Raw genomic sequence first — 25,700 nt, 5'->3', positions numbered from 1 at the left:
AAAGGGCAGGCAGGTAGGTCAGGCAGCAATATGGAGCCTGTCTTGCTAGTCCCTCATTCCCCACTGATTCTTGTAACTTAATCAAATCTTTGATTTCTGTATTTATTTTTCAGATTTTTTTCTAAAATATCTTTTAAAACCTCATAATTTTGTCTCAACGCCATCAGTTTAACTGCATCAACCCTCTGTCTAACATATTTAGTCAGAGCATTTATAATACAAGGTCCCATGAGCAAAAGCAGAAGTAAGATAACTAAGGGGCCTGCTACAGCAGAAAGTAGGGTAGTTAACCATGGAGACCAGTCAAACAGATTTTGAAACCAATTTTGATCCCTTTGTTGAGCATACTTAGTCTTTAAATTTTCCCTGACCATAGCTAAGGTATCTCTAATGACACCAGACTGATTAGCATAGAAGCAACAGGTTTCTCCTAGGGCTACACATAATCCTCCCTGTTTCATGAACAGGAGATTGAGTCCCCTTTGATTTTGAAGGACCATCTCAGCTAGGGAATCAACCTGGTTCTCTAATCTGGAGATCGAGTCTTCCAGGTGACCCAAATCTCTGGCTGTTTGGTGGCTTAGGGCTTTAAAATTTGTGTCCTGAAGGATCATGGAGGAAGTTCCAATAGTTGCTGACCCGGCTATTCCTAATCCTACTAGAATGGGCACTAAAACGGGGGCAGCCCGTTTACTCCTATAGTATTCAGTAGTTAATCCCAGGTGTTTGCGGCCTCCTTTTGTATTATAATACAAGACTTGTGGAACAACATACACGATGACACAAAATAAAGTGGCAGATTGAATAGCCAAGACTGATTTGAGTATACACTTAGTCAAGCCCTTGGTACAAGTGAACCAGGCATCTTCTGGAGCCTTATAGTAATGGGGGCCTGAGGCAGGGTGACTATTATAACTATCATTACATAGATCTCTATAAGGTGATGTATACAAACAGTAATTTGTTCTTATTAGGCAGGTTCCTTTTCCCTGGATGTCCCCCAAGGTGAGTTGAGGGTGGCTCCAGTCACAACCTGTTGAGGGGAACAAATCTGGCATAGCCACAAGCCCCAACCCCAAATAATATGGAGGCTTGGGGTTGAGGCAGAGCCAACAATCTTTAGCCTCCTCAGGCCTGGATTTATTGAGGAATAAATGGATGCTTGTCAACATTTCCAGCACTAGAGTGGGGGGTTTATCTTGTGGTATAGTTGGAAGAGTGGGTGGTTCTGGTTTTTGAGTAGGCAAGGCCACAGGCTTAGGCCTTGTTACAGGGATAGGTAGGGCAAAGTCCTTGCTGGGCCCCACAGGTCACTCAACACACTGGTGACCTCACTGGATGGTAAATTCTGACCCAGGATCCCACCAGGATACATATAATCTAATTTCCCATGTCCTTCCAGTTACCCACCCAGGATCTTCCAATCTTTGGGGTGTAATGGTAATTGGATAACATATGCCAGGATCACAGGTTTTATCATGATCTATGGTGGTGGGAGACATTTTTAACAAGGGATCTGTAATTTGAATGGACCAAGGAGCTATAGTCTCACATCCCCATTGGGCACAATAATAGTCATTGTCATTACCATCACAATATGGGTCTTCATTTTCTGGACACACATAATATTGGACAGGATGAAGTCCCCATTTAGTGAAAGTACAGCATCCAGATTTCACACAGCCCCTGTTCCCATAATACGAGGCTTCCTCAACCATATGACATAAGCTAGTGGTAAAGGCGACCTTGGATTGGTCAGGTCCTCTTTCTATTTTGGCCAGGATTTTTCCACTAGAAGTTAGTTTTAATTCTCAAGTTTCTGAATGGGGAAGGAACAAGTTATTTGTTCCCCCGAGCTGACATGATTGATAGAGAATATATACCAGGAGCACTAGTCCTCTTTTCCCAATTTTAACTTTAAGTCTCCTGGGGCACTTAGGATCTTCCATCATGCTGGCTCTGGGCTCTCTGTGGGTGCTGACTTGACCTGGGTGTGATGAATCCAAGCTGTGACCCTGGCTACTTTGACTGTGGAGGGGGTTACCAAAATAACAGGGTATGGCCCCTTCCAATGTGGCAAGGCTCTTAGTCTGATGTCAGTGTATCAGGACCAGGTCTCCTGGCTTGAGACCATGGGGCTGGAATGTCATAAAAGATTTTTCTTGAGCCTGTTGTATTGTAGCCTGGATCTCACTCTGAAGAATCTGTAAGTCTTGAAGAGACTGAAGTAAAGAGACACAAGAACTCTCTGTTATCTGTTCAAGGTTTAACTTAGGGAGGAGTGGCAGCAGCCTCCTATACAAGATTTTAAAAGGGATAAACTTGTCAATATATGGGGTACATCTAACTCTTAAGGCTAGAGGAAGCAGATCAGGCCACCTACCATCAGTTTCTAGAACATATTCAGTCAGTTTTTTTTTTCAGGGTTCTATTCATCCTTTCCACTTACCCTGAACTTTGTGGGCAATAGGCACAGTGTAACTTCCAATCGATACGTAGTGCCTTTGCCAACAATTTGGATATCTGTGCCATGAAGGCAGGCCCATTGTCGGACCCCAGGTAATGAGGGATGCCAAGTCAGGAAACTATTTTCTGGAGCAAAACCTTAGTCACTATGTTGGCTGATTCTCCATGAGAGGGGAAAGCTTCTACCCAACCTGAGTAGGTGACAACCAATACCAGTAATTATTTGAACCTATTGCTGGATTTTATTTCAGTGAAATCAAGTTCCCAATGTTCTCCTGGCTCTCTTCCCCATAGTCAATTACCTTCGTTCCTTGGTCTCACCTTGGAGTTTACCTGTGTGCACACTTGACACCTGGAACTGATGTCCTGGCCCATAGAGGTCAGTCCTGGGATTGAAAACTTAGAGCTTATTAGTCTTTTTAACTTTGATTCTCCAAGATGAGTTAAGTGATGTAACTGGTAAAGAAGTTGTTGCCCCAGGGCTCGGGGGAGACATTCATTCATTTGTTCCTTTCCACCAGCCTGAGTCCAATTTTGTACCCCCTTGCTTTTGATTTTCCTCTTCCTCTTCTGGGGTATATGTGGGCTTTTCTGGCAGGTAGCCAAAGGGCCAGACAAGCAGAATGTCTATTAGCCCCACTGGTTCTTTGGCCACTCTTCAGGCCGCATCATTGGCCTCTCAGTTAACATGAGCCTTGAGGCTGTCTCCTTTTTGGTGGCCTTTACAATGAATAATGGCCAATGCCCTGGGTTCCCAAATTGCCTTCAATAAGGCCAAAATTTCTTTTTTATTTTTAATAGTTTTCCCTTCTGATGTCAGCCTTCTCTGCCTGTAGATGTCACCATGAACATGGGCAGTGGCGAATGCATACCGGCTGTCAGTATAGATGTTTACAGCCTTGTCTCGACCTAACCTCAGGGCTTGAGTTAGAGCTATTAGTTCACCCCTTTGTGCCAATGCCCCCCCCCAGTTTAATGCCTGTTCCCAGTGCACCTATCCCTCTGGACTGACTATGGCCACCCCTACATACCTGACTCCATCTTCCATGAAGCTGTTTCCACCCGTGAAGAAGGTCGCATCCGGGTATTGCAGGGGAATGTCAGTCAGGTCTGTGGTAGAGGCTGTCAGAGTGTCCAGACGGTCATGGAGGGGCATGCATAGGTCAGAGTCCGGGAGTAAGGTGGCTGGATTAAGGGCTGTCTCTTGGGTGAATTTGATATGTGGCACATCCAGCAATAGGGCCTGATACTGAGTCAGGAGAGCATTGGAGAGCCATCATTCTGGGGCTCCTCTCAGCAATGTTTCCACCGCATGGGGTGTGGTGATGGTCAGGTCCTGCCCCAGGCTGAGTTTATCTGCCTCTTTGACCAGGAAGGCAGTGGCTGCAACTGCCCTCAAACAGGTAGGCCATCCACTTGCCACAGGATCAAGTCTTTTAGACAAATAGGCCACAGGTCTGTTCCAAGGCCCTAATGTCTGAGCTAGCACTCCTTTGTCTATGCCCCCTCATTCAGCCACAAACAACCAAAAGGGCTTGGTGACATCAGGTAGGGCCAGGGCTGGTGCTGACACTAAGGCTTGCTTTAAAAACAAAAAGGTGGCTTTTTTCTTTTTTGTCCACACTAGAGGAGTGCTCCCCCCGCCCACAGTGGCTGAGTAAAGCGGCTTGGCAATCTCAGCAAAACTCAAAATCCACAGCCTACAATATCCCACTATCCCCCAAAATTCTTGAATTTGTCTCTCAGTGGTGGGCAGGGGGATTTGTAGGACAGCTTGTATCCTCTGAGGAGAAGGCAGTCTGTTTCCTTTGGTGAGCTGGTAGCCTAAGTATGTGGCTTTAGCTACACATAATTGGGTCTTCTTGGCTGAAATCCAGTACCCTAGTTGTTACAACAACTTTAAAAGATCTTGGGTAGCTTTTTGACACATGTCTATGTCCTTTGCTGCAATCAACAGGTCATCTACACACTGTAGTAGAGTCACCTCTGGGTGAGTGGCTCAAAACAGGGACAAGTCTCTGTTCAGGGCTTCATCAAAGAGAGTTGGGGAGTTCTTAAAACCCTGTGGTAATCTAGTCCAAGTCAATTGACCAGAGTAGTCACCATCTGGGTCCACCCATTCGAAGGCAAATAAGGGTTGGCTTACTTTGGCCAGCGGGATACTGAAGAAGGCATTCTTGAGATCCAGAACAGTGCAGACTTGTCTCTCTGGGGGAATTAAGCTCAGCAATGTGTAAGGATTTGGGACTGTGGGGTGAATGGTTTCCACTCTCTTATTGACTTTGCTCAAGACCTGGACTGGTTGGAAGTAATCTGTACCTGGTTTCTGGACTGGAAGGAGAGGGGTGTTCCAGGGGGACTTACATGTCACAAGAATTCCAGCAGCCAGAAGCCTCTCTATGTGAATCCAGATTTTCTCTTTGGCTTTTTGTCTGATTGGATATTGTTTTACTGCATTTGGAGTCATTGTGGCATGTAGAGTGACCACTACTGGGGGTTGATGGGCAGCCAGTCCTGGGGGGGTTAGTCTCTGCCCATACTCTAGGACACAAGGTGGTCAATTCCTGAAGAAATTGAGTCTGGGGTTTTTGAATCCATAGGTGTAATATCAGGGAGCAACAAATATTTTTCCAATAGGGGGCAAGTAACAAGAATTTTGGCAGGCTTGTTACCAATTGAAAGACTAGCATGCTGGCCCTCAAAAGATATTGCAGCTCCCAACTTTTTGAGTAAGTCCCTTCCAAACAATGGGTATGGGCAACCTGGGATTACAAGGAATGAGTGTGTCCCCCTGTGGTGCCCAAGGTCCACTGTCCTTTCTGTAGTCCAAGGGAAGCCTGTAGTAGCAGTCCCAGTGGCTCCCTGAACAAAAGTTTTCTTTGGGTTATTGCCCCTAGTGGTTGGGTCAAAACCGAATGTGCTGCTCCTGTATTGACCAGGAAATTTATAATTTTGTCCCCTACTTTGGCTTTTATCCTGGGCTCCCAGGGGCTTAACAGATAAGAGCCCTGACCCCCCTAGTCCTCTTCTTTCAGTATCACAGAAACCTCTGGTTTGTCCTTCTTGGAGGGGGCTCCTTTCTCCTCATAAGGACACTCATTTGTCTAATCCTCTTGCATCTAGCACATTGATTCTTCCCCAATTGGGGATGGTGTGAGTCCCCAAGGGGCTTCCCCCTCCTTCTGTTCAGAGGAACTGTCTCGTGCCTGGAGTGCAGCAATAGTGACTTTTCCCAGTTTCTTGGCTAGGACTTCCTTGGGGGCATCATGATTATCATAAACTTTCTGGGCTATGTTCAGTAGTTCAGTCCTATTTTTTCCCTCAAATTCCTCCAATTTCTGTAATTTTTTTTTAATGTCTGGGGCTGACTGGGAAACAAAGGCCAGATTTAAAGCTGCTGCATTTTGGGGAGCCTCTGGGTCAATAGGAGTGAAAACTCTATAGGCTTCCAAGAGTCTCTCAAAAAATGCAGCCAGAGACTCTGTTTTTCCCTGGTGAACCTCACTTACCTTACTCAAATTAGTGGGCTTTCTGGCCACTACCCAGAGTCCCCCTAATAAGTACTGGTGGTAGGTCCCCAGCCTCCTTCTACTGTCATCATCATTGGGGTCCCATTCAGGGTGTCACAATGGAACCTCTGTTTCAGCCCTGGCCGAATACCCCAGTGTTTAGGGAATGATGCCTGGGTTTGGCCCCAGGGCCTCTTTGACTGCCTGTTAGTAAATGTGGTCCCACTCCTCAGTGGTGAACAGGATCTGTAAAAGCTGCTGGCGATCATCCCAAGTTGGCTGATGGGTATGAAAAACAGACTCAAGAAGAGAGATTAATGCCTGAGGTTTTTCAGAGAAAGGGGGATTTTGATGTTTCCAATTGTAAAGATCACTAGTTGTAAAAGGGACATAAATCAGTCCTCCCCTGGGCTCTATTTGTTTTAAAGGAAAAAGAGAGGAGGAAGATGGGGCTGATGGACCATAGTCCTGTCCCAATCAAGTATGGGGAGGTGAGCAGATCTGGTCGGAGGAGGAGTCAGGAACTGGAGGGCCTGCAGCGGGAGATTCAGGGCCCCTCCCCAGGTGCTGACTCCACCTGCATGATAAGGGGGAGGTCCATGCAAATCATCCTCAGGGGCAGACTGGAGAACACTTTTACTGGTTGACAGAACCATCAGAGAGGGGCTCTTTTCCCGTAGGTTTCGATTTCCCCTTCTCCTCCAATTTAGGGTTGTCAAAGGTCAATTGGGACCTGTACATTGTATAAAATACTTAGGGGGATCTTCCAACATATCAATCCAAATGTTGATATATGGGAATTGATCAGGATGCCATGGGGCCCCAACTTCCGTGACCACATTTCAAACTTTGTGAGCAATAAGCATGGAATAAGTTCCCACTAGGGGACAACCAACCCCAAAACTTGGCCATTCTGATTGACAGAGTTCACAATTTGTCTTTAGAAAATTTTATGCCATATTTATCTTTTCTGTCTGTGGAATAAATTTTTTTGAAGTTATTCAAGACACAATCAAGTGGAGTTCCTTCCATGGACTGTGAGGAACCCATAATTTCAGCCTGTGAAAATGCAAAGGCACACAAAGCAAGCAGACAGACAGACAACAATAAATAGACAAAAAAACCAGACTTTGGCCATGTAAACCTCTGGGGCCAAATGGATTCGGACCCCACCCAGGGAGTCACTCTTCTCAGGACTCCAACCCAGTTGAGCCTGCTTGCTGTTGAGAAGAGACTCTAGATAGGAGGAACCTGTGCCACATCTGGCTTCCTCCCACCTACCCACAGTGCACTAAGAATCTTCTGATTCTTACCTCTAGAGGCTTTCCCAATAAACTCCTGTGGGTTTGTTGCTTAGCAATAGGGCCCGACTGGGACCAGTCTACCCAGAGCCCCAGAATACTGTTAGGGTGGCCTCTCCTTTCAGAGACCGGTGTCCAGAGGGGCCAAGCACTGCCAATGTCTGATCCTGGTGTCTCCTAAAAAGAAACAAAGGCTCCAAGATAATAAGCTCCAGAGCAGCTGGCTATCTCACTGGGGCCTCCAAGAATGTTGCACCCAGTGAGAGAGAACCAACTAGAGACTGATATTAAGTTCACACAGGAGTTTATTACCAGCCAGGACCCTAGCCAAGCATCAGACTTAGGTCCTGACTGGGGGAGATTAACATATTTTATACACCTTTGGGGCCAGCAGTTTCTAGGCCCTCCTATGGGATAGAACTAGCAAAGCAAGCAAAAGGTACAGGAGCAGAACGGCCTGTAGTTAGAACATTTGTAAATTGTTGTTTCTAAGAGACTCTCTAAAGGGGGAGGATTCTAAGCTTCCTCATTCTGAGTTCATCTAAAGGGCAGGCAGGTAGGTCAAGCAGCAATATGGAGTCTGTCTTGCTAGCTAGGGTACTTCAATTTTGATTCATCCTGTGAGTTTGCCACATGGACTTGACCATGTTTGTTGACCATTTTACTTGGTTGTGAGTTGGTCACATGGTTCTGCCATGATTGCTTTCTTTCTTTCTTTCTTCAATTTGACTTATGGTTACCAGGAAATCTCACCTTTGGAGATAGGAGTTAAGCTTTTAAATTTAAGAAATATAAGGGTCTCTTCCCTCTTCTCTTTTGAATTGGTTTGATCCCCTCAATATTTCTTCTAACAGAAATTCAGGTAATTTAGAGACATATGCCTGACAGCCTGAGCAGAACAAAGGACCAGCCAGAAAAGCTCAATTCTAGTTCTGTGAGTATGCAAAAGTAGAGACATCCTTGTTTTTATAACTCTTTCAGGATTATAAAAAAGTTTTCCATCTATTGCCTTAAACATAGTATCAAATGCTTTCACTATCAAGGAAAATATGAGAGGTACTCTTTCTCAAGTGGCTTCACTATGATGTCTTAAGTGTTTAGTGTTTCTAAAGGAGTCTTTGTGAGGGGAGCTCCACCCTGATTTTTTAAGTGTCTTAAGTGGCTACAGGGGATTTCTGTATTGGGACTCATGGATTTTTTTTTTTTTTGAGAGAGAGAGAAGTTCTCACTATGTAGTTCATACTGGTCTTGAACTCACTGTGTAGTCCAGGCTGGCCTTGAACTCATGGTGATCCTCATGCCTCAGCCTACCAGATTATAGGCACATGCCACCACACCTGGCTTATGGAAGTTTCTAGGGGAGCCAAAAGAGGGCTCCACCTTTCTCCTTTAGGAGATAGTGGGCCACAGTATAGAGAGTTCTAAAGCTAAGAAAGCCCTCAGAGTGTCTTTTCTCTTCTAGTAAAGACACTGTTGTAGTTCCAGTTTTTAAAACTTCAAACAAAATTCACATTTTATTTAGATTGAAATAAACTATACAAAATTTTCTTCACCAAAAATAACAGCAATATTTTCTGTATTATTTCTAGATAAACCACAAAACATTCATTTTGTAGGTTTTCAACTTTGCTTATAAATCAAAATGAGGCAGTAGATAAGAGTCATGGAAAAAGATAGAAGAAAACAGACAAGTCAGTTGCCTATATGGCTGGCCTCTGATTCTGCCTTGATGATGAAGCAGAAATGTTCAATATTTACCTGCTAAGAAAATTATGAAGATATAGGCTCCACAAAGGAATGCAAACAGCAATAACCAGAGGTGGAATAACAATGGCAAGCTCTTCCCATTCAACCTTTAACTGTAACCTCTCCTTTTAAGTTCATTTAATAAAGACAAAATCTACATTGAAATCTGGTGAGGTCACAAACTTCTCTTTAGTAATTCTCTTAGCTGTCCATTAGATTTTTAATAACATACTTAAAACTCCTACTAATCACAGGTCAATGATAGCCTTCACCATAACATTTTATAAGATGCATTTCTTTCTCCCATACCACATCAAAATTCATTTCTTCAAAAACTAACAACTCAGTACTTGAAAGTGGATCCATAATGACACTATGTTGTCTAAAATAACTCAATTAAAACAATTCCATAGTGCTACCAGCAGAGGTCACCCCAAAGTTAAAGGTGACACTTACCATGCTATCTTCTGGAAGAACAGACAGGCCTCAGGTGCAGGAGTTCAGAGGGGCTATTTAAATATAGATAATATCATGGCTAATATATTCAATGATAGGCCTGTAGGCAAACATATTCAGTGATTAGGTGGCCTACATACCCCTTATAGCTTTTCTTTCAAATAGTAAATATAAGAAAAAGCCCACTTTAAAAATCTCTTAGGTATTTTCAACAGTTTCTGAATTATTTGTAGGAAGTTCTGATTTAGTTGTATATAGTTTGATATATGTGTCCACCATTAAATCCAGATCATGTTTTATATCAGAATTTATGTTAAGCAAAGCCAAGTTACTTGATCTTTGGTCTACCAAAGTGCTCCCCAAGTATGCTTTGAGATGCTTTTATCCATTTTCTTCTTCTTCTTTAAAAATTCTTTTATTGGTACATTTTAGGTATAAAATACATTTACATTTCTCATTGGGAACTTGTACCTTTACATGATGCATCTTGGTTCTTATTTTTTCCACATTCCCAGCCCTCCCTTCACCCCCCTCCACCATTCCCTATTTATAAAGACTTTGTTTCCATTTTTTCATTTCTCATAATTTTTTCTTTCCCTTCTTTCCTTTCCCCACCCCTCCCACTTCCCACTTGGGACCTTTTCTTCCTATTTTACATTATCAATTATTCGTTCTAATCATTGGTACATTTTAGGTATACAATATAATGACATTCATCATTGGAAATTTTCATCTTTACATAATCTCTCTTGGTTCTTATTTTTCCTCCTTCCCCTGCCCTCCCTTCAACCTCTCCATCCCTCCTTATTTATAAAGACTTTGTTTCCATTTTTCCATTTTCTCATATTAATTCCATTCCCTTTTTTCCTTTCTCCTACCCCTCCTACTTCCCCTTCCCCTTTGCCTCTTTTCTTCCTATTTCACATTATTTATTATACCTTTTAGTCCTTATTTACACTTTCAGTTTCTCACACTAGAGAAACTATTCGATATTTATACATGTATGTCCTATTTATTTCACTTAAGAGTATCACCTCAGTGTGCATCCATTTAGCTATAAATGTCTCTAATTTCTCATTTATTATGGCTGAGTAGCACTCCATTTTATTAAAAAAACACATTTTCTTTATCCAGTCTCCACTTGATGGGCATTTGGGCTATTTACAAGTTTTAGCTATTATAATTGTGCTGCTATGAACATGGGTGCACATATATCACTGTGGTATGATTCTTTTAATTCTTTAGGGAAGATACCCAGCAGGGGAATAGTGGGGTCAAATGGGACTTCCAGTCCTAGTTCTTTGAGGTATCTCCATACTGATTTCCACAGTGCTTGCACCAGTCTACACTCCCACCAGCAGTGGAGCAGGGTTCCTCTTTCTCCACAGCCCCACCAGCATTTGTTGTTGGTTGATTTCATGATAGCAGCCATTCTTTCTGGAGTGAGGTGGAATCTCAGTTTCTTGTTTTCATTTGCATCTCTCGAATGACCAGTGATGTTGAACATTTTTTCATGTATTTATTTGCTATTTCTACTTCTTTGTCTGAGAAATGTCTCTTCACTACAGATGCCCTTTTTCAGATTGGGTCTTTAAATATGGGAGGTCTGATTTTTTAAAGTTCTTTATAGATTCAAGATAGTAGGTCTTTGTCTGATGAACAGCAGGTGCAGATTTTTTTCCCACATTGTAGGTTATCTCTTCACACTGCTAGTGGTTTCTCTTGCTGTGCAGAAGCTTTTCAATAAGCAGAGATCCCACTTGTTGATTGTTTGAGCTAGTTCATGGGCAACTGAGGTTTTGTTCATACAATCTTTTCCTATACCAATGTCTTCAAGAGTTCTACCTAACCTCTGTTCCAGCTGGTTCAGCATTTCTATTTTAATATTTAGATCTTTAAACCATTTCAATTTTAGTTTAGTGTATGGTGAGAGAGATATACGTCTAGTTTTAATCTTTGCCAAGTTGAAACCCAATTTTTTTGTATATCCTTTTATTGGTACATTTTAGGTGTACAATATAGTAACATTCATTATTGTGAATTTGCACCTTTATATACTCTCTTGGTTCTTATTTTTCCTCCTTCCCCTGCCCTCCTTTCAACCTCTCCATCCCTCTCTATTTACAAAGACTTTGTTTCCATTTTTCTATTTTCTCATATTAATTCCATTCCCTTTTTTCCTTTCCCCTACCCCTCCCACTTCCCCTTCCCCTTTGCCCCTTTCCTATTTTACATTATCTGTTATACCTTTTCGTCCTTATATACATTTTCAGTTTCTCACACTAGAGAAACTATTTGGCATTTACACATGTGTGTCCTGTTTATTTCACTTAAGAGTATCACCTCAGTGTGCATCCATTTAGCTATAAATGTCTCTAATTTCTCAGTTTTGATGGCTGAGTAGTACTCCATTTTATTTTTAAAAAACACATTTTCTTTATCCAGTCTCCACTTGATGGACATTTGGGCTGTTTCCAAGTTTTAGCTATTACAAACTGTGCTGCTATGAACATGGGTGCACATATATCACTGTGGTATGATTCATTTAATTCTTTGGGGAAAATACCCAGCAGGGGAATACCTGGGTCAAATGAGACTTCCAGTCCTAGTTCTTTGAGATATCTCCATACTGATTTCCACAGTGGTTGGACCAGTCTACACTCCCACCACCAGTGGAGCAGTGTTCCTTGTTCCCCACAGCCCTGCCAGCATTTGTTGTTGATTAATTTCATGATAGCAGCCATTCTCTCTGGAGTGAGGTGGAATCTCAGTGTTGTTTTCATTTGCATCTTTCAAATGACCAGTGATGTTGAGCATTTTGTCATGTGTTTATTTGCCATTTCTACTTCTTCATGTGAGAAATGTCTCTTCATTTCACATGCCCATTTTTGGATTGTCTTTTTAAATTTGGGAGGTCTGATGTTTTTAAGTTCTTTATAGATTCTAGATAGTAAACCTTTGAGGGACCACTGGTGAAAAAATTTTCCCACAATGTGGTTGTCTCTTCACACTGCTGGTGGTTGCTCTTGCTATGCAGAAACTTTTTAGTAAAAAGAGATCTCACGTGTTTATTGTTTGTGCTAGGTCTCGGACAACTGAGGTTTTGTTCATAAAGTCTTTTCATACCCCAATTCCTTCAAGAGTTCTACCTAACCACTGTTCCAGCCAGTCCAGCATTTCTGTTTCTATATTTAGATCATTAATCCATTTTGATTTTTGATTTTAGTTTAGTGCATGGTGAGAGATATAGGTCCAGTTTTAGTCTTTGGCAAGTTGAAACACAATTTTTCCAGCATCATTTATTAAAGAGACTATCTTTCCTCCAGCGAGGGTGTTTGGCTCCTTTGTCAAAGATGAGGTGGCTGAGTGTGTCTTGAGTTGTTTCTGCATCTTCTGATCTGTTCCACTGGTCTTCAGGTCTGTTTCTTTGCCAGTACCATGCTGTTTTTTATCACAGGAGCTTTGTAGTATAGTTTCATGTTGGGGGTTGTAGATACCCCCTGCCATGTCTCTGTTACCTAGAATTGATTTCGCTCTTCTGGGTTTCTTGTTCCAAATGAACTTTTGGAATGTTTTCTCAAGGTCTGTTAAGTATGCTCCTGGGATTTCAATTGGGATTCCATTGAATCTATATAGCAATTTTGGAAGTATAGCCATTTTCACTGTTGATCCTTCCTACCCTGGAGCAAGGGATGTATTTCCATTTTCTGATATCCCCTTCAATCTCTTTTTTAAAAGTGCTATTGATGTTAGAGAAGAGGTCTTTGATTTCTTTCTTTAGGTTGATTCCTGGGTATTTCAGTTTTTTGGATGCTATTGTGAAAGAAATTGTTTGCCCTATTTCTCTCTCAGTGAGACTACTGTTCGTGTAGAGGAAAGCTATTGATTTTTCTGTGTTGATCTTATATCCAGCTACTTGACTGAATTTGGTTATTAAGTCTAGAAGAATTTTGGTGGAGTTCTTGGGGTCTTCTATGTAGAGGATCATGTCATCTGCAAATAATGACAATTTGACTTCTTAATTTCCTATCTTCATTCCTTTTCTTTCTCTTGTCTAATTGGTGTGGCTAATGTTTCCAAAGCTATATTGAACAACAGTGGTGATAGTGGACATCTTTGTCTAGTTCCTGATTTTAGTGTGAAGGATTTCAGTTTTTGAGCATTTAGTATGATATTGGCTGTTGGTTTTTCATAGATGGCTTTTATAAGATTGAGGTAGAGACTGTGTATTCTGATTTTTTGTAGGGTTTTTACCATAAATGCATGTTGGATTTTGTCAAATGCTTTTTCTGCATCTATTGAGATGATCATATGGTTTCTGTCCTTGGCTGTATTGATATAGTGTGTTATATTGATAGATTTGCATATGTTGAACCCTCCCTGCATCCTTGGGATGAATCCCACTTGATCAGGGTGTATGATCTTCTTGATGATCTTCTGCATTCTGTTTGCCAGTATCTTATTAAGGATTTTTGCATCTATGTTCATTAGTGAGATTGGCCTATAGGTCTCTCTTTTTTGGGGTCTTTCTCTGCTTTGGGGATCAAGGTGATGTTTGTTTCCAGGAATGATTTCAGAAATATTGCTTCCCTTTCAATTTCACTGAAGATTTTAAACAGTAGTGGCAGTAGTTTCCCTCTAAATGTCTTGTAGAATTCAGCAGTGAAGCCATCAGGGCCTGGGCTTTTCTTGGTTGGTAAGTTTTAATTATGTTTTCAATTTCATTGGTTGATATTGGGTTGTTTAGAGTTTTCAGGTCTTCTTCATTCAATTTTGGTAATTCATACATGTCTAGGAATCTGTCCATTTCTTCTGTGTTTTCCATCTTATTGGTGTATAGATTCTGGAAGTAGGTATTGATGATTCTCTGGATTTCTGCTGAGTCTGTTGAAATTTCACCCTTTTCATTCCTAATTGCATGGATTTGGGCCTTTTCTTTCCTTTTTCTGATAAGGTTGCCTAAGAGTTTGTCAAATTTGTTGATTCTTTCAAAGAACCAACTCTTGCCTTCATTGATTTTTTTATATTATTTTCTTAGTCTCCATTGCATTGATTTTTGCCCTGATCTTTATAATTTCCTCCCATGTATGAGCTTTGGGTTTGTCCTGCTCTTCTCTTTTTAGAAGCTTTAGGTTTAGCATCAGGTTGTTTAACTGGGCTCATTCTGTTTTCCTAATGTGAATATTCACTGCTATGAATTTCCCTCATACAACTGCTTTCATTGTGTCCCATAGATTCCAATATGTTGTATTGTCATTGTCATTGTCATTTATTTGAAGGAACTGTCTGAGTTCTTCTTTAATTTCCTCTGTGACTGATTGGTTATTCAGAAGTGAGTTGTTGAATTTCCATATGTTTATGAAGTTTTGCAGTTTGTTTTGCTGATGATCTCCAATTTCATTGCACTATGTTCTGATAATATACAGGGGATAACTTCAATTCCTTTGCACTTACCTAAATATGTTCTCTGAGTGAGTATGTGCTTTGTTTTGGAGAATGACTCATGTGCAGCTGAAAAGAATATGTATTCTGATTTTGTGGGTTGAAGCACTCTGTAAACATCTGTTAAGTTCATATGTTCATGAGTTTGATTGAGTTCTAGTATTTTGCTACTTGTTTTTTGTCTAGTTGATCTATCAATTTGTGACAATGGGGTATTGAGGTCCCCCACTACTATTGTATTAGTGCTTATATGGTTTTTCATGTTAATTAGCATTTGTTTCATATAGTTGGGTGCACTAGTGTTTGATGCATAGATATTTATGATTGCCATCCCTTCCTGTTAGATTGTTCCCTTTACAAGGATATAGTGTCCTTCTTTGTCTCTCTTAATCAGGTGGGTTTGAAATCCACTTGGTCTGCAAAGAGGATAGCTACTCCTGCTTTTTTTTCAGGTTCCCATCAAAAGAGCATATTCTAACAGATACAGTAATATCTTGGTTCACGGATGCTTCCATTTGCAAACAGCTGAGTTTGCAAACAAAAGCCCTTGGCAAAATCTTGCTCCTGTTTGGAAACTCTGCAACAGGTGACAAACATGACCATGGCCATATTCCCCACATGAACACAAACACAGCCATCTTCCCCAAAATTGCAAAACAAATTAAGTTCATAAACCCTGTCACCACTTACTTTATAGGAAAAGATGATAGTCTCTGGGGACTGAGAAGATTTTGGTTGATACTAACTCTGTGAATTGGTTATCTAATGATGTGTAACAAATTTCTCCAAAATTAGTGTTTTAAAACAATAATAGTCACATATTTCTTTGAAAATGAGTTATTTGGGAGCAGCCTGGGTGGGCTGTCTGACTTGGGTTCCCTCAGGTAGGTGTCAGCTGAAGGCTTGACTCCGGGAAGAGGTTCCCCTTCTAGGGCACTCATGGTCATCCAGTCAGTGGTGGCTGCTGGTGGCAGACTTCAGATCTTCTCCATATGGGCCTTTCTCCAGGGCTTCACATGTGTCTTCATGGCATGGTGACTGAGATTTTAGAGGCAACTGTTCAGGAGACCAAGCAGAATCATCAAGGCTTTTATGAAGTAGAATTGGAAGTCCTACAATGTTATGTCTGCCATACTCTTATTAGTCATACAGATCTTCCCTGATTCATGCAAAAGCAGACTAACAAGGGCATGAACATCATGAGGAGAGGGCCCACTTAGGAGGTGAGCGCCACAGTCTGGCCCCAGAAATCAGGCAGGACCTTTCAGTGTCTTTCCTGCAGGATGGTGATATGTACTATCTCTGACCCACACACAGAACTCTGGGGTGTGTGACTAGGGTGAATATGTGGTGTAAGTGGCCCACTGGAAGCCTGCTTTGAAAGGCCAGCTTCAGAGGGGCTTTTGACTGGAATAAAGTACCTGGAAAAAGAAAACACAAAAGACAACATTATAAAATACCCTACTATGGAGAAAGTTTCCTGAGGAGTGGTCTCTTTTCCTGTTTGTTCACAATTATATCCCTACAGTCAGAACAGAGCCTAGCATATGATTGATGTTTAAAAATATACATGGGATAAATGAATAAATGAATTTAACATATGCCTAATAACTGAGCTTGAGTCCAACTTCATGTAAGCAAACTATAACTTTAAAAAATAGTATGGAGGTCTTACTATGTTGACCAGGCTGGCCTCTAACTGATGATCTTCCTGCCTCTGCATCCTGAGTAACTGGGATAACAGTAATGCACAACCATGATGGATTTAGAAACATTAGTTTATTATATAAACATACACATGATGAGACACTGTAATTAATGTTGAGAAAAAGTTGTTTCAGTAGTTAGATGGGTGCTATTTAAAATTTTTACTTAAATATTTGAATAATTCTGTTTTATGGGATGTTTTTAATAGGACATTTCTTTGTGAAATATGTTTCATTTTTATTTGTTTCATTCTGATAGAAAATGGGGAAATTGTGATTCTATTGGAAACATTAATTCTAGAATTAGAGTTTTTGGTGTTTTGATTATAGCACTGTAGTAAGAGTTGAGAGATTATTACTATTGCATGATGGCAGGCACACTGTAAGAAATGGCCTTGGTGAAATACATAGGAAAAATAATAAATGCAGTTGCTCTATGTTGATGACTATAGGAAAAAAATTCTTTTAATCTGTATGCGATCAGTTAATGTATTTCATTTGAATAGCTTTAGCCACAAAAATAAAATGTAGGAAAATTTTGAAGGCAAATTTAAATGCTGAAATTGAAGATGCTCTTCACAATGGGAACTGGCTAAGTATAAATATCTGCCCCTCTGTCTACCTCCCACTGGTTTGCAATCAGTGGTTTTTGTGAAAGTGACTTTGCTCCTAAAGTAGAGGAACTCATCTGAGACAAGCTGAAGTAAACCCGAGCTCCATCTCAGGAAGTGAGTAAACAGCCATGAGCAAAAGCAGATAGATAACCCTTCTCCCAGCAAGAAAGAGCAACATATGGTCTAGTGGAGTTCCAGCACTGAAATTTTGATAGAAGTTGATAATTATTGCTTCCATATGTGGGAACCATGCAGTTTTTACAAGCTTGGCATTAACTGTGGAAGCTCTGGAGGTTATTACAAGAATAGGCTAGGAGGCCAGGGGGGATAACTTCCAAGGCAATGGAGCCAGACTGGCTACTTTAACTTACCAGAGTACACAGGTACAAAGCAGAGGTTACTGTTTAAAGCAAAAGGTGAAACAACTCACAGTATTGCAAGCTAGATTTTGGACCCTTCAATGGACAAATACAGACTTTCAGATGGTTGTAATAAGGCCTGACTCTTACTGTAGGTGGTCCCATGATGATTGCTTTTAAAGGAAATCTTTCAACATTGGGGAAGTTTCACATGTGAGTTTCCAGAAATGCAGACATTTGCTGGGGACTATTTTGAAAAATAATCAAAAATTATATCTCTATAAAGGAAAGGGAGTCCCCTCTTTAGCAATTTTAATCTCAAAGTTTTATTTGAAGGGCTGGCAGTGTTGCTCAGTGGTACAGTGGTTGAGTGTATAGGCCTTAGGTTCAATCCCTAATGTGAAAAAATGTCATCTGAGTTTCCCAGCAATGAGTTGTTGAGGAGTTCTGCAGTTCTGAGGAAGTGACTGAGTTCCTAGGAACACTCTCTGGATGTGTCCAGCTAGATTCTTGCCCCACAAGCACACAGACAACATGGGATCTTGGCAAAAGCATAAGCATGGAGAAAAGGACATTTAGGTCAGAGTTCTACCTGTGAGTGATGGGGTTCTGGGGCAGGTTGCCAGGTTATTTTGCATGATGAACAAAGGATGGGACATGACACATGATGATAAGGAAATAGCAGCTAAGTTTAATGAAGTTTAAAGGGCAAGGTTATGCTCAGAGGAAGCAGGATTGTTCTGGCAGAAAGTTAAATGGTTCAAGCACAGAATACTCTAGGTTTAAGAATTTAAAATGTTGTGGTGAGTCTAGGGCACCTCCCATTGTATCTTGCAGAGCATGATAGACAATGTGATTGACAGGGTGCTGAGTCATATCAGTTGTATCTACTATGAATATCCTTGCCCATAATACACTTTGCTTTAATTGATTATATGAGATACAATCCATATGTAAGAACCTTTAATGAGTTCCAAGTGAAGAAGGGTTATTGTAGGTCCCACAGGCAGGTCTAGCATGCATGCATCTTGGTTTGGAATTTTGGAAATTTCCAGGGATCTTGTTTTTATCTCTGCCTCTAGGTAGTGGGCCATAGGATGAGGAATTGGCCTTGGCTGTTGCCAAGATTCAGATGAATTGAGAGGGAGTTGTCATATGGCCCTTAATTTTGCTACCTATATTACTACTGGTCTCTCTAATTTGCAGATTTTGGCTTTACAAGGACTGTATCTGTGTCCTCATTTTCCTTCTCATTAAAAAAATTACAATGCTAATTTATGAATTTTTATTTTCCAGCTCCAGTATTTACTGACCAATACTCTAGACAAATCATATTTAAATGTTTCTCCATCTAAGTAGAAATGGCATATATCCCAGATGGTAGAATTCTGGTGTGTGTTATTTTCATCACGTGTACAGCAAGGTGCACAGGCTGATTTCATCTTATCAGTGCAGTGTCAGTGATATAGGGTATATGATATATGGACCTCCAAAGAATATAAGGGAAATGTTATAACTCCCAACCTGCTAGATATCTGAAATGCTGAGTTCATGTTCTCTAAAGGTGAAGAATGAATTCTAGGAACAATGAAGGTTAAGAGTAGGAAGAATTTATTGAGAGAAAGATACCTTCTGTCTAAGAGAGACAGAAGGGGGACCTGGAAAGTGGGCTGCTGACTGACCCCACTTCTCAAAGGTGTTTTATTGAGCAAAGCCAAAAGGTAAGGCAAGTTCAAGGTAGGACAAAACTATAGTCAAATAATAAGACTAAAAGTATAGTTGCTTAGGTAATATTGACTAAATGGTTATCAATTGTGGAAACAAGTCATGCAGTAAGTGTACATGAAATGAACAAGTATTTTCCAGGAAGGAATGGGCTAGGAAGGTTTTGGTGTCTACCCAAGGCAACTGAGGCCAATTTAGACTATCAATCACTGTTATTCATCCCTAGGAGCAGTATGTGGGTATTGTAGTTCCTGTTTTTCTTGAATCCTGGCCTTTAGTGAATGTACCTCCAGCCACAGTTGTCCTTTGTGCTGAGGGCCCAGCCTTGCCTAATTGCCTTATGATATTTTCTAACTGACTTAGCTGTCTACAATATTCCCCTCTCTGAAGAGCTATCCCCAACTGTGGTTAGGGGAGAAGGATTATAATTTCCATCTAACTTCTTTGAGCTGAGAAGGGTTGATGTAGGGGAGACCACAGTTGGGGGTCCTCTACAGAGACCTAATCTGATAGGCCTCAGATAGAAGTCATGTTGTAGTTTAGCAGTTATTAACTTTCTTTACAAGGTCAATCTGGTGGATCCCAGTAAAAGGAGTCTAGCACAGTTATCATTGGTTCCATCAGCATGATCATTTTATTTGGCAGCCTCTACCCAAGAATAAACAAATTTCCCAAGAAATTAGAGCATGTATAATCAAGGCATGAGCAGTAGAATTGAAAGGCAGGTTGAGGAAAGAACCACATCTAGAAACTGTTTTTAAGGGACTGGAATAATGATTGTAACCTGCTGGGTCTTAAACTCCTCTACTGATGGAGATTATCTGTAAGTGTGATATTTTTCCATAAGTCTCTCAGTTTTAGCTGCACAAAGATAGTTTGATGGTTTTGAAGGACAATTTTAGGTAAGAAATTTAAAGACACTTGTTGAGCTTTTATAGATTCTACTGTAGTCTTTTTCTTAATAACCCATAATAGACACACTGAATCAGCCCACTGCAGACAGGCAGCTCTATGGACTCCATAGCAACATCACCAGTTGCACGGAATGCGCTGAATCAGCCCATGTCCCTGCAGCAATCCACTGGACACCCTCTCCCCCCACTCCTCTGTACAGCCACCTGGTTCCACACTACAAAGACACAGAGGGCACTGAACCACCAGACCACTGTACTAGGTAAGTTGGAATCATCTTCACCTCCCATCAGGACCAGACTATCTTCAGGGGAAGGGCAGCTGGAACCTGCAATACAACTCTGCAGAGTTCAACCCTACGGAAGGATAAGGGAGCTCAACTTGGGACTTGCAGCCAGAAATCTGCCTGAATATCATGGGTCTGTGACTAGCTTGCTGAGACTCATTGACTTATACCTGCACACTGCAGCCCATGTTGTCTATTGTGACAGCAGAGATATACCCTGAAAGAGGCCCTTCATCTTCAAGGTTATTTTTTATTCCCAAAATTAGTTTTATTATTTGGGGTTTTTTCTCTTTTCTTTTCTTTTTCTCCTCTTATCCTTAATTTTTTCCCTGCTCTTTGCAAATATTTGTTTTTCTCTCCTTTTTTCTTTCTTTTCTCTTTCCTTTCTCGATTACACTCACTCTCTTGCTCTCCCACATTGTTCATCTTCCCTTTTTGTCCCTGTTTTGGTCCTTAGTCAGAGTTCTTCTTTATTTTCTGATTATTCTCTTTTTCCTTCTCACCTATGTCCTCTGACCACATTGCTAACCTTCCCCATCCTTCTTCCCATCTATCCCTCCCTCCTCAACCCCTTCTAACTCCCCATCCCAAAGGGTAAAGTTGTTATATTGAAGAGTTTATTCACTATATGTTGGGTTGGTCTTCGATATTGATTTAAGTCACACAGCTAAAGGTGATAGATTAATAACTACCACAAATTGTCATTCTTTAAGAGGTATTTGATGCTATGGTGTTGCTGATTGTATGACTTGAGCTAAGGTGTCTTGATTGATCCAAACAGTTTTCCTTCTTGGTATAATGAAAATGAGATAGCCTCAGAGTCATTATAGACTCAAAACCTAAAGAACAGCTATATCCGGTAGACACCTCTGAGAAGCAATCATTCCATAAGGGTTTTAAATAGATCAACAAAGATACTTACAATAAATAACTTCATAATATCAACCCAGGAACTAAACCAGGGACAGTACCAAAACTAAAAATGAAAAGGTATTTAAGTAAGTCACAAAACCCAGACTTCCACCCCACAAAAGGCAATTAATGGGGGAAATGAGGTGCAAAAGTCTGATAATCAACCACCTGGACACCCTGAACTGATAGCACAGGAAGTAACAAAACAGATGAAAGAGGCTCTAAAAAAATTCAAAGCAGAAATAATCTCCCAGATATCCACAGAGATGGTGAACAGAGTGAAAGACATGATTAGAGGATCTAGAAGAGAAACAGATAAAAAAAAAAAAGATGAGCTCAGAAACATCCTGGAAGCCATGAATATCCAACATAAGAAAGAAATGGAAAGCATGATTTTCCAACATAAGAAAGAAATGGAATCCATGAAACAGATTCAAACAGATATTTGGGAGATCAAAAACTCCATTGAAAGTATCCACAGCAGATTAAGGGAGTCTGAAGGTAGAATATCAGATATAGAAGACAGGATCATGGTTAGAGACCTTGAAAATAGAGATTTCTTAAAAATAGTAAGGGACCATGAGAAATCAATCCAACAACTGCTAAACGATGCAAAGAAGAATAACATAAGACTGATAGGAGTCCATGAAAAAACAGGAGAAAGCACAATTGACATAAAAAACTCTTCACAGAAATAATAGTGGAAAACTTCCCAGACAGAGGTAGAGAATTGGACATACAGATAAGTGAGGCATATAGAACTCCAACTAGCCATGATAAAAAAAAAATCTACATCTAGACATATAATAGTCAAGATCCCAGAAACCCAACAAAAAACAAAATTCTACAGGCAGTTAGAGAAAAGAAACAAATCACCTACAAAGGAAAGCCAATCAGAATCACAGCAGACTTCTCAACACAAACCCTCAAATCAAGGAGAGCCTGGAGTGAAGTATTTCAAGGACTAAAAGAAAATAACTTCCAACCCAGACTGTTGTATCCTGAAAAATTATCTTTCAAAATCGATGGGGAAATTAGCTACTTCCATGACAAAGAACACCTGAGAAATTTTGTGAACACCAAACCAGAACTACAAGCAATTCTAAACAATAGCCTAGAAAAAAGCAATGAAGGTCACAACTCCATGAGGGCCAACAGAGGGAAGCCACCAGGCAAGGAAAGACACTAAAGGGAAAGGGGGAAAAATAAGAAATAAAAGAGCCAACAAAAGTAAAACATCATGACAAGGATAAATCAATATCAATTATAACCATCAATGTTAATGACCTCAATTCACTAATTAAAAGAAATAGACTGAGACAATGGATTAAGAAGCAAAACTCACCAATATGCTGTATACAAGAAACACACCTAACTCAAAAAGAAACTCATAGACTGAAAGTAAAAGGATGGAAAAAAGTTCTCCATGCCACAGGAACCCAGAAGAAAGCAGGGGTAGCAATCTTATTTGCAGACAAAGTAGATTTCAAACCAAAGCTAATTAAGAGAGACAAAGATGGTCACTATATGCTTGTGAAGGGAACAATCCAAGAGGAAGAGATGACAGTCCTAAATATATATGCGCCAAATACAAATGCCCCCAACTATACAAAAAAATATTAATAGACATGAAAAACCAAATAAACACTAACACAATTGTAGTGGGGGACCTCAATACCCCACTATCACAAATAGACAGATCATCTAGACAAAAAGGTAACAAGGAAATTCTAGAACTGAACCAAACTATTGAACAAATGGACTTAATAGTTTACGGAGTGTTCCACCCCGAAAATCAGAATACACATTCTTTTTGGCAGCACATGGGTCATTCTTCAGAATAGAACACATGCTAGCTCATAGGACATATCTAAGTAAATGTAAAAGAATTGAAGTTACCCCCTGTATATTATCAGACCATAGTGCAATAAAATTGGAGATCAATAACATAAGCAACTGCAAAACCCCAACAAACACATGGAACCTGAATAACACCCTCTTGAACAACCAATGGGTTATAGAAGGAATTAAAGAAGAAATTAAACAGTTTCTACAAGTAAATGAAATTGCCAGTACAACATACAGGAATCTATGGGACACAATGAAAGCAGTTCTACATGGGAAATTCATAGCAGTGAATGCCCATATTAGGAAAACAGAGAAAACTCAGATAAATAATCTAATGAAGAACCTCAAGCTCTGAGAACAAGAAGAGCATAATGAATCCAAAGCTCATACAAGAGAGGAAATTATAAAGATTAGGGCAGAAATCAATGCAATGGAGACTAAGAGAACAATACAAAACATCAATGAATCAAAGAGTTGGTTTTTTTAAAGAATAAATAAAATCAATAAACCTTCAGCCAACCTTATCAAAAAAGGAAAGAAAAGGCATAAATACATGCAATTAAGAATGAAAAAGATGAAGTCACAACAGATCCAACAGAAATCCAGAGGATCATCAATACCTACTTTGAGAACCTCTACTCCAATACAATAGAAAACACAGAAGAAATGGGCAGATTCCTAGATACGTACAAATTCCCAAAGTTAAATGAAGAAGATATTGAAATTCTAAACACCCTAATTACAATGAGTGAAATTGAAAATGTAATAAAATATTTACCAACAAAGAAAAGCCCAGGTCTAGATGGCTTCACTGCTGAATTTTACAAGACATTTAAAGAACTAACACCATTACTGATTAAACTTATCAAGGAAATTGAAAGGGAAGCAATACTTCCAAATTCATTCCTGGAAGCAAGTGTTACTTTGATTAAAAAACCAGGGAAAGACCCAACCCAAAAAGAGAACTACAGCCCAATCTCCCTAATGAACATAGATGCAAAAATCCTCAACAAGATACTGCCAAACAGAATACAGAGGGTCATCAAGAAGATTATACACCCTGACCAAGTCGGATTTATCCCAGGGATGCAAGGATGGTTCAACATTTGTAAATCAATAAATGTAATAGACCATATTAACAGAGTCAAGGACAAAAACCATATGATCTTCTCAATAGATGCAGAAAAAGCATTTGACAAAATCCAGCACCCATTCATGATAAAAACCCTACAGATAATTGGAATAGAAGGTCTTTATCTTAACCTGATTAAGGTTATCTATGAAAATCCAACAGCCAACATCATACTAAATGGTCAAAAACTTAAAACTTTCACGCTAAAATCAGGAATAAGACAAGGATGCCCACTATCACCACTCCTTTTCAATATAGTTCTGGAAATATTAGCCACAGCAATTAGAAAAGAGAAAGAAATAAAAAGAATAAAAATAGGAAAAGAAGAAGTTAAACTGTTATTATTTGCTGATGATATGATACTTTACATAGAAGACCCAAAAAACTGCACCAAAAGACTTCTAGACTTAATTGACAGATTCAGTAGAGTAGCCGGATACAAGGTCAACACTCCAAAAACAGTAGCCTTCTTGTACACAACAGACTCACTGAGAGAGAAATTAGGGAAACAATTCCTTTTACAATAGCATCCAAACTAAATGAAATATATAGGAGTCAATCTAACAAAGGAAGCAAAAACCTCTACACTGAAAACTGCAGCACTCTGAAAAAAGAGATCTAAGAGGATTCAAGAGAATGGAAAGACATCCCTTGCTCCTGGGTAGGAAGAACCAACATAGTGAAAATGGCCATGTTTCCAAAGCTACTATATAGATTCAATGCAATGCCAATTGAAATTCCAATATACTTCACAGAGCTAGAGAAAACAATCCAAAAATTCATTTGGAACCATAAGAGACCTAGACTAGCTAAAGCAATTCTAAGCAACAGAGACATGGGTGAGGGTGTCACAATCCCCAACTTGAAACTATACTACAAAGCTACTGTGATAAAATCAGCATGGTACTGGCAAAGGAACAGACCTGAGGATCAATGGAATAGATTAGAACATGCAGAAACAACTCCAGACATGCTCAGCCACCTCATCTTTGACAAAGGAGCCAACCACCATCACTGGAGGAAAGATAGCCTATTTAATAAATGGTGTTGGCAAAACTGGATTTCAACCTGCCAAAGATTGAAACTAGACCCATACCTATCACCATGCACTAAACTAAGATTGAAGTGGATTAAAGATATAAATATTAAGACAGAAACACTAAACTTGCTGGAAGATAAGTTAGGTAGAACTCTTGAAGACATTGGCATAGGAAATGGCTTCATGAACAAAACCTCAGCAGCACGGGAACTAGCAGACAGGATCAACAACTGGGATATCATCTTAT

Source organism: Heterocephalus glaber, unplaced genomic scaffold, assembly GCF_053883595.1.
Source record: "Heterocephalus glaber isolate CG9 unplaced genomic scaffold, H.glaber_assembly_v1.0 deba00001610, whole genome shotgun sequence".
Classification (NCBI taxonomy): Eukaryota; Metazoa; Chordata; class Mammalia; order Rodentia; family Bathyergidae; genus Heterocephalus; species Heterocephalus glaber.
This window is presented reverse-complemented; position numbering follows the sequence as displayed.